This window comes from Xenopus laevis, chromosome 7L, assembly GCF_017654675.1.
Source record: "Xenopus laevis strain J_2021 chromosome 7L, Xenopus_laevis_v10.1, whole genome shotgun sequence".
NCBI lineage: Eukaryota > Metazoa > Chordata > Amphibia > Anura > Pipidae > Xenopus > Xenopus laevis.
Genome location: NC_054383.1, coordinates 49,066,609 through 49,074,927, shown reverse-complemented (window position 1 = coordinate 49,074,927; position 8,319 = coordinate 49,066,609). Strand labels below are relative to the sequence as shown.

General features: G+C 36.2%; 1 protein-coding gene across 1 annotated transcript in view; it reads left to right on the top strand.

The window, feature by feature from the left end:
• The first annotated feature begins 4,009 nt into the window (after positions 1-4,009).
• The window catches only part of rasgef1a.L (RasGEF domain family member 1A L homeolog), a 151,652-nt gene continuing 147,342 nt past the window's right edge, over positions 4,010-8,319 (top strand). The window contains exon 1 of the mRNA XM_041568487.1: positions 4,010-4,105. The gene's annotated coding sequence lies outside the window, so the exon portion shown is untranslated. The remainder of the gene's footprint in view (positions 4,106-8,319) is intronic.

Here is an 8,319-nt window from a genome sequence, read left to right as displayed (position 1 = left end):
CATACTGTATTTATGACCAGTGCATTCAAAACATAATAATTTTTCTGATATAAGCAACATGTTAAATAATGATTTCCATTGCTTGCTAGAAGGTACTGAATCTCACACATGATAGGGCATTATGAAAATGTATGAAAGTAAAGCTGACATATATCAGACACTCTAACATTACAAAACACCTGAAGCAGACAGCTTCACCAAAATAAGTCCTAAACAGGTCCAAATGAATGCTCTGAAATGGTCCTGTTGGATAGGCTGGAGTTATTCAATAATTTCCATTATTGTAGAGAATCTCTATCAGGGTGTCCCCAAACTTTTTTACCCGTGAGCCACATTCAAATATAAAAAAAGTTGGAGAGCAACATAAGAATGTGAAAAGTTCCTGGGGTGCCATATAAGAGATGTGATTGGCTATTGGTAGCCCCTATGTGGAACTAGCAGCCTCTGTTTGGCAGTGCACCTGGTTTTTATGCAACTAAAACTTGCCTTCAAGCCAGGAATTAAAAAATGAACACCTGCTTTGAGGTCACTGGGAGCAACATCCAATTGGTTGGTGAGCAACATACAATGGGTTGGTGAGCAACATGTTGCCCGCGAGCCATCATAAAGGGCACCTTCTAAAACACACGTGCCACAATTTTTGCGCAATTCACTAATTCGGACATAATTAGTGGTTACAGCTCAAGTTTTTATTTCTGAATTTGTGTCCTAATGGCAACATTCTGGCAGCGGGGAATAATAACAGCATTAGAATGTGATTCATTAGGTGCAATTAAGTTACTTGTATAGGTGCAATAGTTTTCTTGAGATAGCAGTTACTGCTAGGGCTTCCTTGCCTCCATACACCTGCAGTTTATTACAGCAGGTTGAACCAGAGCATTCTGCATAGCATCTAAGTGGACATAGCTTTGCAATCCTTTCATTGCTTTGCATAATTTACAGTATATACGTAGCTGCATATTTGTCATCAATTTTTATGATAAACAATTAATGATAATGCAGAGCAAAATACGCATTCAAAGTTTGCATATTATAGCAGTGCTACTAGGGCATAATATCACAGTAGTTACTGTAAAAGCCAGCAGCTTGTTTCACTCTATACCCACTTATCCAATTCAGAATGAAGTAAGTATTTGTACGGCCTGGGAACCACAGTTATAAAATGGTCTTTGGCAGCATTTCCTGCATCTTGAAGCCAGTCATCTCCATTGCCCAGTGGCTTTTCTGCTTGGCAGGATCATATGCATTCCTAACAGAATATCAGGGACTATAGCTCTGCATGTTTCTAATGACACAAACGTCTATTGTTGCACTGGTAAGATCATTTTGGCTGATAAGACCAAGGGCTTTTATAACACATACTGTAAGATGCAAGCTGACTGTTATACGTTTGGTATTATTTAAATGATTAAAGTTATCTCCAATCAGAATTTCCTTTATGATTTCCTATTTGAAAATTCAGTTTTCTTTCCCTTTATATTTATTAGGTATTTGCAGTACATATTTCAATCATAGTCAATCACAATTTACTGTATTTTGTGTTTTTAAATCTAAAAGTGGCACACTTACAGTGTATAGGCATTACAGGATACGGAAGAACTAACTGCATTGTTGGTTTTCATAAAGAGACTTTAAACTTTATTAAACAAAGAGTATCATTTTCTCTTCACTGAAGCTGATACACCCAGATAGATCATTTGCTTCAGTAGACTGTTTTGAGGATTTCTAATAAGTGTTGCATGGGCATCCTGACAAACAAGGCTCATAATTTTTATGAAAATGTTTTATAAAATGTTAGCTGCCTCACTTGATTGACACACATGAATTAACATTTTATCAACTCTGTGTTTTATCTTCTACAAGACAAAGCTGAGGTTTTCTGACCTCTGAGAAAACATTACTTGTGGGCTGTTCACTGAAATACCAAAATTGAACAAAGGGCAAGTTTGAATTCTGTGATCCATCATGATCTTGCATCAAGATCAAATTAACTACACTACACAACTACTGGCATATATTATATGAATATACAATATTATATGAAAAGATAGGCTGAGTCAAGGGAGGCAATGATAAATTTGATTCTATATAAATCCATAGTAAACCCTAATTAAGAATATGTATATTGTTATTCAAAAACACAGACAAAGCAAGAAATACATTAAGATGCACATGAAAATGTAGACCAGAAAAGTATCGTAGCGTTATATGTTGTAAGAACTACTCATGTCTTTAAATTAGGCGGTTTACAATAATTAACCATGTTATTTTTTTACATTGATAAAGGTAACTATTTAAGGGTAATGCAAGTTGGGAGGCAAGAGAATAGAGACCCTCCTCTGACATGGATGCAAACAGGCCTGTTAAACTTTAGATTCATTTTCTAATCCAGAGCACTAAGGGACCCATTTATTAAACCTCAATTTTTTGTGGTTGAGTTTGTAGATATCAGGGTTTTAGATTTAAGTCATAAGTGGTTGTTATCAAAGAACAAAGATTATAGACACTACTACAGAATTGCTGTGTTGTAGAAGAAGCTCAAGGTTAAACGCTATTCTGTTATTAGAATGTAGAATGTTTGCACAGAACAAGGAATACATCTGTTGTCTCATGTCACAAGTATTGATTTGATTGCCAAGAAAGACACATATAGTTTCAGAAACTACAGCATAGATACCATTCTGGACACTGTGCTAACACAGTAGTTGCACCTTATTTGGCTATTGTACTGAGACTGTGAGTCTGTCCCTGAGATGGAATTAGTGACACAGTTAAGCTAAAACAAGAATGATGATTGGATGCTACTGGATCAGCCCCATGGAAGAAGAAATGGTTAAAATGGTCATCTGTTGTATTGCTAATTGTTCCCTCCATGTCCTCACGAGCTTTCAGGACGTATGAGCTATTATTTAATACTCTGTATTAAATTACTCTGTATTAATGTATACCTCAAATAAAGCTGTCTGGTTAATATCCAAGTTAGGCCCAGGGGGGAACTTCGTGGCCAGGCTCGATTTGAGTAAGTATTTATTTAAATCCAAGAGAGATTTACTCATTGTGGGTGAGAATCATATATCCCTAGTGGAGAATCATAGCCATAGACGAGCGACAAAAGAATATATGCTATATATATATATATATATATATATATATATATATATATATATATATATATATATATATATATATATATATTGATATATTTATATATTTATATATTATATTATCCGTAAATTTGAATACAACATCTACATATACAACTCGAATTTTTAGAGAAAAAAAACCTAAAACTTTTAGACATTTATTATACCCCAAAGCTGCTAAAAATCCAAATCTGAAAATATTCCATCTCAATCCTGTCAAGCTCATGTATAAGTCAATGGCAGATGTCCCTAAAGATATTTCTTGACATTGGTTTTTGTCCGATAATCCAATTCAGTCATGTTTTTGCGGCGACAATTCCATAATGTGTTCAGAGCTCCAATCCTATGATTCGAATTGCAGCACAAATTTGTTGAAACATTTCTTTGCTCTGAACTTTTTGAGAACAATTATTGATAAACTGAGTTCAATTTTGTTTTAATTAAAACATTTTTAGTTTTAGTAAATACCCCCTAAATATTTGTGAAAATGTGTATTGCACTATAATATCATTGTTGCTTTTATTATTGACTTATTGATTCCTGTTGGTTTTGTAATATGCAGAAATTCTGCTTTCACCCAGTAACGATGAATCCTCAAGGTACAGTATGCTGTTAGCACGGTACAGAACAGGCAGTAGACAATTCCATCTATACCATTCTGCTGCTTATCCAGTATTTCATCTCCTTCTTATTACTACATTTTAAAATAAATTCAGTCACATTTCTCTTCTTATTTACCCCTATTTTTCAGTCCACATTATAATGCTGGAACTCTCCTTCAACCCTCCCTCCCTCTCCTCTTCCTACACACATGCACATGCTCCCCCTGCAGTAAGATAAGGAATGAGACAATCTTCAGCACCGGCTGCTGTTAGTGGAGCAAGCCATTGCATACGAGTGTGTCACTTCAGCCACTAAGGATATTTCTGCATTTCTCAAGCTCCAGCACAGATCAGCTAAAGGTAAGGAATTAGCTATTTATGGCTCAGCATAATTCTATTTAATAATCCAAGAGAATGAACTGAGATTTTTGTGACTAAGATCTATTTTTATTGTTCTTGCAATATCGTGAAGCTTTGACACATACTATAGAACCACTGCTGTTCACCGATGCTGGTGATCTACTGGCAACATTCCTGAAACAATGGCATGACCTTTTGGCACTACAGCAGTGAACGTACTACTAATTAAACCTGCTGTCAAATTACTTTTAATCTGCACCTTTTTAATATTTGAGTGTGCTTGGAAAGTTAAAATTAAAAGTATAAGAACCTTAGTGTTAAATGTTAAAAAGGGACAGGCTGACATTATAATCTAATTGCTTATTAGAATTATTCTGATTTTATATCAATGTTAAATGCAAGACCTGTCCCTTAGTGTGTTTGTGGGAGTTTATTTCTTGCTTAAAAAGAACATGTATTGTGCATGTGGTGGGGCTAAAATGCTTTGTATGCACCTGCAGGTTCTGACAGACGATGACAAGCTTTCTTTATCCTTGTATTTTTCAGCATTAGTTCAATTGTAATAACATTAATTCTCTCAGTGAAAAAGGCAACGTATAGGTCATGTAAATGCAGTTGCTAGGCAGCCATTGGTGGCACAATAATAATGGGTATTAAACCATCATTTACACATTATTTTTGGCATAATGGCTCTCAGAATGTATGATTAAAATTTCTCAAGTGTACAATCATACTTTTGCCTATATTAAATAAACCATGATAAATAGAACTAGATAGATCCTTAGGGTCTCATGTTGCAGGAATTTTTAAGGACAATAATAAAGCTGATAAACCTAGTAATGAACCATGATATGCAAGAATTGCCAGGTTCGTGATAAAATTATACTTAATATGTGAAAGTTATTTTTCTGTTATTCTGTATATTGCTCTTCCATATTAAAATAGATAATGAGCAGGTACAAATTATTTTATTTCATGGTAAAAAAAAATCCACTTTGTGGACTATCTAAGTTTCTCTGTATGCTACTGTACATCTGTAATTGTGCATGTTGTCTGGAGTATCCCAACAGACCTGCATTCGACAATACTTGTGACCTATCGCAAACGTATTTCACACATGCAAGATGTTGCAGTTCTTGGTTTCTTTTTATTTAGAAATTTGTTACCCAATGTGTTACCTGTTTATCCACACTCACTTTTTGCTGTAAAATTTAAAATAACTTACTGAACACCTAGGGGTTTATTTACTAAACTCAATTGTTTGCTGGTTTTTTTTGGACAAAAACTCAAATTTGTAGTGGAAAAAAACTAGCTTTTTTTAAGATTATACCCCAAAGCTGCTAAAAGTCCAAATCTCAAAATCCACCATCTCAAACCTGCTGAAATCATGTCTAAGTCAATGGCAGATGTCCCTTTTACAATTTGAAGATATCATTATCTGCGATGAGTTTTGTTTTTCGGACGATAACCCAAAAATATGGAGCAATTAGGGCATCAAAAAATTATTTTGTCTAGTTTTTACCTGCACTGATTTTTTCAAGTTATTTTATTAATAAATAAGTTAAAATCATGGATGGCAGTTTGGTCGAGCTTGGTTAGATAAAAAGATAAGATAAATTTGAGTTTTAGTAAATAACCCCCCTAATGTAGGCATTGAGTTGTGAGAAGCTAATCAATCAAATTTGAGATGAGTTGGGTACAGAAGGAAAACATTAATGATCTGAAATTTCTGGTTGTGTAGCCTACACGTATTGCTAGGAAGGAGATGGGGGGGGGGTGCCTGGACATGAGCATGCCAAGGTTGTCCTCCATGGTCCTCTGGGGATTGTAAAGGTGTATCCCAGTCAATCAATCATAATACAGGTATGTTATCCAAAACACTCGGGACCTGGGGTTTTCTGAATAAGGGGTCTTTCCGTAATTTTTATTAACATACCTTGTCATAAGCTATCCATTGTGATGTCAGAATTAGGTGACCCATATAGTGTATCAAATGAAGAGCAAAAGTTATATCCAGTTTTTTGCAAAAGAAGAAGGGAGAAATGAATATATTTGCGAGAACATGGTCAGGGTGAATGCAGGTACCCAATGATCACTTGTGGTCAACGACGCTAGGCTAAGCATGCTTTGTAATCTAACTGCTAGATTGTCAACAAGGGAAGGCAAAACTGCAAAATAAATGTATATGGGAATTATGGAGTTTAAAGAACCAGATAACAAAGCACTAGCAGCAAGAGAGTAGTAAACCTAAAATCCATACAACTAGAACAAGAAAAGGTAGAACAAAGCAGGAACTACTGTAAGCAAGACAAGCCAGGAACAAGGAGCAAGAAATAAGAATATGAGCTCAACAGACCAGGATCTGCACCTTACAGAGCTCACAAAAGTTGGGCATGCGCCATGAATGAATGTGAGTATCTTTAATATCCTGGTGATATCCATTAGATTAGATCAAAGGGTTTAGGATGAAAGTAGAGCTGATCCCTGGAGTTTACAGTAGGGTGTGCCCTGTATCTGTTCAAGATTGAACAGATTTATGTTGCTGTGAGTAACTTACTGCTTTTCTATTATGTGAATATTAAATGCATCCATTGTAATATATTGCTTAGTTTAAAGGCAATTAGCTAATCAACATCCATTACTATAATCCCAAAACTCGCATGCAAACGCATAGTATTCAGTATAAAGAGGGGTCCAATTTTAAAGGGTTTCTGTCATGGGAAAACATGTTTTTTTTCCAAATGCATAAGTTAATAGTGCTGCAAACAGATTTTTTTTATATTTAACTTTGAAATCTGACATTGGGCTAGACATGTTGGTAGTATCCCAGGTGCCCTCAGTCATGTGACTGCTGCACTGCAAGTGGAGTGATATAACCCCTGCTTCCCCCCCAGCTGCCTATTAGCAGAACAATGGTAAGGTAACCAAATATCAGTTCCCTGGCATGAGAAATAAGCTCCCAGATTGATATCTGGGTTCTGCTGCTCTCAGTCCGTGTATTTTTTTTGCAGGCTGAGAGAGAAATGGATCTGCATTGTGCCCCATCTGCATTGATTTTATCACTCCAACTTGCGTGTGCTCACCTGCCTTTGCATATTTGGCCAGACCTCCACTCCGCTGCATGTGATCGAACACAATCGGAATGCAATTCAAATCAATAAAGATGGGGCACATTGCAAACATGCTTCTCTCAGCCTGCAAAAAATATGCAGCCCAAGAGCTGCGGAACTTATGCTCAGTGTGCCCGCAGCCTCAATAGTAAATTTTATATTGTAGAGTGAAATATTTGTAATGTAAACAGTGTAATTTAGGAATAGAAAGTACACCATAAAAGTCATGACAGAATCCCTTTAAGTGTAAGGGGCTGTGGAGAAAACCTTATATTCTGTTGGAGTAAGCAGGAACTATTAACGTTCCTAACAGAAGTATAAGATATTTTTTAAGATATTATTGGGTACCAGGGTCGGAGTTGGTCGCACCCTGTGCCACCTCCTCTCTTCTTCCCGGTCACAATCATGGGGGGGAGGACCGGAGATGGGCCCTGAGGCAGCAGCCCCGGTGGGCCCCAGGCCCCCCAGTCTGACCCTGTTGGGTGCAGTCATAATGTGTTAATCAAATCAAAATCTACTTCAACTGACAAGAGTTGCTTAAAAGTTTAAAGTTTTTGTGATGCCGAACAATAAACTGTGTCTCTTTTACTTTAATAATCCTGAAGGACTATTCAAAATATTACAGTTTTGAGCGATAATAGTAAAACATATCAAGAGAAATGGTGGGGGGGGGGTAAATTTGTACTTTATCCAAACTAATATATAATTCATCCTTATTGGAAGCCAATCCAGTCTATTTTGTTTATTTAATGTTTACATTCTATACACTTACCGTATGAAGATCCAAATTGCAGAAAGATCCATTATCGGGAAAACCCCAGCTGATCATTCTTGATAACAAGTCCCATACCTATAATAATAAGGCTTGGGCTGAACATACTTTTTGCCTATTGTTTTAGCTACAAAAAAAAACCTATGTTTTAACAGGGCAAACATAGAACTTGAAGTTACTCCATGCTTGGTCTTTGTGGGGTAGATAATTAGATTACTAGAGCACAGGTAATCCCCCTACATAATGGATTCCTGCTTATATGTGCACAGGGAAACTAATCTACCTTGCAAAGATCAAATATGCAGTACACTGCCAACCTCCATGTCGAGACC